The sequence below is a fragment of the Triticum urartu genome, chromosome 5A (assembly GCF_056163025.1).
Source record: "Triticum urartu cultivar PI428250 chromosome 5A, HENAU_Tu73, whole genome shotgun sequence".
In the NCBI taxonomy this organism is placed as follows: domain Eukaryota; kingdom Viridiplantae; phylum Streptophyta; class Magnoliopsida; order Poales; family Poaceae; genus Triticum; species Triticum urartu.
In genome coordinates, this window is record NC_141877.1 from 244,339,733 (window position 1) to 244,346,602 (window position 6,870).

Consider the following 6,870-nt stretch of genomic DNA (forward strand, 5'->3'; position numbering starts at 1 on the left):
ACCATATACCACCACCGCTGCCATATACCACAACCATATATCCACCACCAATCCGAGTTCTTCTCATATTAGGTTTGTTCTTGAGATCAATCTCAATTCCGATTCGTGTTTCCTTGCCTGCGTAGGTCTCGGGAAAAAAAAGAGTCTGGAGACCCCCGGGCAGTTTTTAGGTCAAAATTTTCACGGGCAAAAATATTTTTTCCCTATCCTATTTTTAGGCTTTTCTGAGTCTTTTGAGCCACGTGCCATCATAGTGATTTTTTGTCGCACTTTTTCGTCGTCGCTGCCCTGATTTCCGAAAAAAAAAGTGAAAAAAAAATTTCGTGCCCATCCTATCAGTTTGACGAGGGAAGAGTGATGAGGACATGACTACCTTGGATACGACCAAAAATATTGCATACATGCATATTTGTCAGGTGATTTCTAATGCAAACTATTCAATAATCTATTTATGTTATCCAAAACAAAAATACTTCACACACTTTTGTGTTTTGTCTAATTGTAGGTGTATGGGACATTTGTACAATCCACATATGAAGATAAGGGAAAAGGAGAAGTTTAGGTTGTGTTCAAAAAGTCCTCTCACGTCACTTTTGGGCCAAGAGAAGATAGAGTCCAAGTCTCTCACGTTCTGGATTCAGATTCGGACTGCACAGACATATCTGACTCAAAACGCCAACAACTTTTTCATACGGACTCCGAATTGGGTGATTCTTTTTTTGTTGGAAACTAGATTTCGTGCTCTTTCCAACCCAATTGGATTCACCTTCAAATTCGTCCGGAGCGTTGAGTTACGGACGAAACAATCTGACGTTGCAGCAGAATCCGAGTCAAACTACAAGCCCAAAGGTGTTGCATCACCTCCACTTGGGCCCATGAGCCTTGTACGACCTAGGGTTAGTTTTAGGCTGCCTTGGGACGTCCTCCCACCTCCTTGGCCGCCACCCCTTACTCCTATATAAGTAGATCCATCTAGTAGCTTTTTTGGTTGGGATTTGTTTAGTTAAAAGTTAGCCATTGCAACTTCGTGTACTTCGTTTGTGTCCAACGACCAGACCAAGACCGCTTACGGATCCCCACCATTATCAATACTTCATATATATTTGCAATATTCAGATTGCTTTATCATATTCTTGCTCATTCTTCGATTGCTTGCAGGAATAGACCTTCGTGGTTAGGTTGAACGTGCTCCAGCGTGGTCAATAACCTCTCGGAGTTGGTTTAGCGATTGCTAAGGCGCAACGTCGTGTACGTTTGTAGTCGGATCGTCAAAGTCGTCTCCACCAAATCGATAGTTATCATCTCATCGAAAGATCGGGACCCTCGCCTCTATCAAAGAGTTTTGAGACACTCGCCATTATAGTAATTTTTCGCAAAAAAAAAGAGGAGCGCAAAAAAAAAGAGGAGCGCAAAAAAAAAGCGAAAAAAAAAGTTCCAGAGTGTGCTTTTCCCTTATTTACGTGCAGCGCCGTGATTTTGTTAGTGTTCTAGGCTCGCGTCTCTAGCACGGTCTAGTCTAGGACCAGCACAGTACCGTCGTTGAGCGTTTATTCAACTTTGCATCTCTGAATTGATTATTGCTGGCCCTTTTTGCTACCATACTATAAGCCTTCCCAGCTCCACATACCTCTACGTCGTGCGTTTGACTCTCCCTGGCAATCGCTCTATCCAAACTTTTGAGAGTTTTGACTACAACGGTTGCCGATCACCGCCTGCTGATGGGTAAGAACTGGTAAGAATTTGAATTTGCTTGACGGATTTGTGACACCCGCCACCACCACCTCTTGTTAGTATTCTGTAGGATCATATTCTTGTGTGTTTTCTATTGTTGCTAACCATGGCAGGATCACAAGCAGACGAGACTGACTGGGAGAACATGACGAATCAGGAGTTGCATGATAAATTTCAGCAAATGATGAATGGACAGGTGCAGGATGTGCTAAACAGATTTGAAGAGGCCATGGAGAAGATAGATGACATGGAGAAGACGTTCGAAACAAAGCTCGATAACAGGTTTAATGAATTGCTCGCGCGTCTTCCACCACCACCACCGGCTGCACCTAACGCACCTCTACAACAACAACAACGACGACTACCTACACATCGTGAAACAGCCCTCCGCCGAGCGAGCCGTCTCCCTCTTGCACCTGGCCAAACTGTTGGTGCTGCTGTTGCTACTTCTGTGGCTCCTGCTGCTGATGCAGAGGAGGATGATTTTGCTGGCGATTACGAGGATGAGGTTGATCAAAATCAGAACTACGTGCCACCACCAGCACAGCAACCATCAGGTCGTCCACATGCAAATAATGGCAATGGTAGGGCTCACCCTCAGGTACGAGATCATGACCATCTCCCTAAACTAAAATTGAATATTCCACCATTTGAGGGTAGATATGTTCATGATATATATCTTACTTGGGAGTTAGAAACTGAACAACGATTTACATGTTTACAATATCCCGAGGAGAGACGTGTTCCTGCTGCTGTTTGTGCATTCACTAGTTTTGCATGTGTTTGGTGGTCTGAGCATTGTAGATTATATCCCATTCCTGCTACTTGGGCTGCTTTGAAAACTGCTATGCGTACTCGTTGGGTTCCACCATATTATCAACGTGAATTACTTCAAAAATTGCAGCGCTTAAGACAGGGAAAAAATTCTGTAGAAGAATATTATCAGGAATTACAAACTGGCATGATTAGATGTGGTATTGTTGATGAGAATGAAGCTATGCTTGCACGTTTTATGGGTGGATTAAATAGAGAGATTCAGACGATTCTAGAGTATAAGGAGTATACTAATATCACTCGTTTATTCCATCTTGCTTGTAAAGCTGAACGTGAAGTGCAGGATCGACAGGCATTGGCGCGGGCTAACTTTTCTGCAGGTCGACCTTCTTCATGGACACCACGTGCATCATCTACTTCCACACGTTCTGCTACACCGGCGCCTCCGTCGGCTGCCACCTCCAATCGTGATACAATAAAGCAGGCACAATCACCACTATCTGCCAAGAGCACACCTTCTGGGCCTGCAAAGAGCTCTTCTTCATCCATGGCATCAACAGGGCAAACACATGATATTATTTGTCGACGTTGCAAGGGTGGAGGTCATTATGCGAGAGAATGCCCATCTAAGCGTGTGATGATTGTTACTGAGGATGGTGGGTATGAGTCCGCTAGTGACTATGATGAGGAGACTTTGGCTCTTATTACACGTGACGAACACGGTGGAGATGATTCTGATCATGAGACGCAATACATGGCTCCTGAAGATGCTGACAGGTATGAATGTTTAGTTGCTCAACGTGTTTTGAGTGTGCAGGTTACACAAACTGAGCAAAATCAGAGGCATAATTTGTTCCATACAAAGGGAGTTGTGAAGGAACGTTCTGTTCGCGTGATCATAGATGGAGGGAGTTGCAACAACTTGGCTAGCATCGAGATGGTGGAGAAGCTATCTCTCACCACAAGACCACATCCACATCCTTACTACATCCAATGGTTCAACAACAGCGGCAAGGTTAAGGTAACACGTACTGTTCGTGTGCATTTTAGTATCTCTACATATGCTGATTATGTTGATTGTGATGTGGTACCTATGCAAGCATGTTCCTTATTACTTGGTAGACCATGGCAATTTGATAAAAATTCTATTCACCATGGTAGAAACAATCAGTATACTCTTGTTCATAAGGATAAAAATATTACTTTGCTTCCTATGACTCCTGATTCCATTTTGAAAGATGATATTAATAGAGCTAATAAAGCAAAACAGGAGAAAACTAAGAGTGAAAATCAGATTGTGGCAAAAGAATTTGAGCAACAAATGCAGCCTAATAATAATAAACAATCTAGTGTTGCTTCTGAAATTAAATTGAAAAGTGCATGTTTACTTGCCACCAAGTCTGATATTGATGATCTAGATTTTAGCAAATCTGTTTGCTATGCTTTTGTGTGCAAAGAGGCATTATTTTCATTCGAGGACGTGCCTTCCTCTTTGCCTCCTGCTGTCACTAACATTTTGCAGGAGTTCGCCGACGTCTTTCCACAAGACGTGCCACCGGGATTACCACCTATTCGCGGGATTGAGCATCAAATTGACTTAATTCCCGGTGCATCATTACCCAACCGGGCACCATACCGTACCAATCCAGAGGAGACGAAGGAGATTATGCGTCAAGTACAAGAACTGCTCGACAAAGGTTATATACGCGAATCCCTTAGTCCTTGTGTTGTTCCTATCATTTTAGTGCCGAAAAAGGATGGTACATCGCGTATGTGCGTTGATTGTAGAGGCATTAATAATATTACTATTCGTTATCGTCATCCTATTCCTAGGCTAGATGATATGCTTGATGAATTGAGTGGCTCTACAATATTCTCCAAAGTTGATTTGCGTAGTGGTTACCATCAAATTCGTATGAAATTGGGAGATGAATGGAAAACAGCATTTAAAACTAAGTTTGGATTATATGAGTGGTTAGTCATGCCTTTTGGGTTAACTAATGCACCTAGTACTTTCATGAGGTTAATGAACGAAGTTTTACGTGCTTTCATTGGACGATTTGTGGTAGTTTACTTTGATGACATATTGATTTATAGCAAATCTTTGGAGGAACATTTGGAACATTTACGTGCTGTTTTTATTGCTCTACGTGATGCACGTTTGTTTGGTAACCTTGGAAAGTGCACCTTTTGCACCGACCGAGTATCTTTTCTTGGCTATGTTGTTACTCCACAGGGAATTGAAGTTGATAAAGCCAAGATTGAAGCTATTGAGAGTTGGCCGCAGCCCAAAACGGTCACACAAGTGAGGAGTTTCCTTGGCCTCGCTGGTTTCTATAGGCGTTTTGTGAGAGATTTCAGCACCATTGCTGCACCTCTCAACGAGCTTACAAAGAAGGATGTACCTTTTGTTTGGGGTACCGCACAGGAAGAAGCCTTCACGGTATTGAAAGATAAGTTGACACATGCTCCTTTACTCCAACTTCCTAATTTCAATAAGACTTTTGAGCTTGAATGTGATGCTAGTGGAATTGGATTAGGAGGTGTGTTATTACAAGATGGAAAACCTGTTGCATACTTTTCTGAAAAATTGAGTGGGCCTAGTCTGAACTATTCTACTTATGATAAAGAATTATATGCTCTTGTTCGGACCTTAGAAACATGGCAACATTATTTATGGCCCAGGGAATTTGTTATACATTCTGATCATGAATCTTTGAAACACATTAAAAGTCAAGCAAAACTGAACCGTCGACATGCTAAATGGGTTGAATTCATTGAGACTTTCCCTTATGTGATTAAACACAAGAAGGGTAAAGAAAATGTTATTGTTGATGCCTTGTCTCGTCGTTATACTATGCTTTCACAACTTGACTTTAAAATATTTGGTTTGGAGACCATCAAGGATCAATATGTTAATGATGCTGAATTTAAAGATGTATTGCAGAATTGTAAGGAAGGGAGAACTTGGAACAAGTTCGTTCTTAACGATGGATTTGTGTTTCGTGCTAACAAGCTATGCATTCCAGCTAGCTCCGTTCGTCTTTTGTTGTTGCAGGAGGCGCATGGAGGAGGATTAATGGGACACTTTGGCGTCAAGAAGACGAAGGATATACTTGCTACACATTTCTTTTGGCCAAAGATGAGATGGGATGTTGAGCGTTTTGTTGCTCGCTGCACTACATGTCAAAGAGCTAAGTCACGACTCAATCCTCATGGTTTATATATGCCTTTGCCTGTACCTAGTGTTCCTTGGGAGGATATATCTATGGACTTTGTTTTAGGTTTACCTAGAACAAAGAAGGGGAGGGATAGCATATTTGTTGTCGTGGATAGGTTCTCGAAAATGGCACACTTTATACCATGTCATAAAAGCGATGATGCTGTTAATGTTGCTGATTTGTTCTTTCGTGAAATTATTCGCTTACATGGTGTGCCAAATACTATTGTTTCAGATCGTGATACTAAATTTCTTAGCCACTTTTGGAGATGTTTATGGGCTAAGTTGGGGACTAAGCTGCTTTTTAGTACTACTTGTCACCCCCAAACTGATGGACAAACTGAAGTAATCAATAGAACATTGTCTACTATGCTTAGGGCTGTTTTGAAGAATAACAAGAAAATGTGGGAAGAATGCTTGCCTCATATTGAATTTGCTTATAATCGTTCATTGCATTCTACTACTAAGATGTGCCCTTTTGAAATTGTGTATGGTTTCCTACCTCGTGCACCTATTGATTTGTTGCCTCTTCCATCTTCAGAGAAGGTTAATTTTGATGCTAAAGAACGTTCTGAATTGATTGTAAAAATGCATGAGTTAACTAAGGAAAACATTGAGCGTATGAATGCTAAATATAAACTTGCTGGAGATAAGGGTAGAAAACATGTTGTGTTTGCGCTTGGAGATCTTGTTTGGTTACATTTGCGTAAAGATAGATTTCCTAATCTGCGCAAATCAAAGCTAATGCCACGTGCTGATGGTCCTTTTAAGGTGTTAGAGAAAATAAATGATAATGCATATAAACTTGAGCTACCTGTAGATTTTGGGGTTAGTCCCACTTTTAACATTGCAGATTTGAAGCCTTATTTGGGTGAGGAAGATGCGCTTCCGTCGAGGACGACTTCATTTCAAGAAGGGGAGGATGATGAGGACATCAATACCATTGTTACACCCACATCCCCTACTGTTACATATACTGGACCAATTACTAGAGCTCGCGCACGCCAATTAAATTACCAGGTACTTTCGTTTCTTGGTAATGATTCTAATGTTCATGAGATTATGATGCTGCCTAAATTGGATACATTTGTTTTGCTTACAAATGAAGGGCCTAGCTTGGAGAAGGATGAACATTGGAGCAAGAA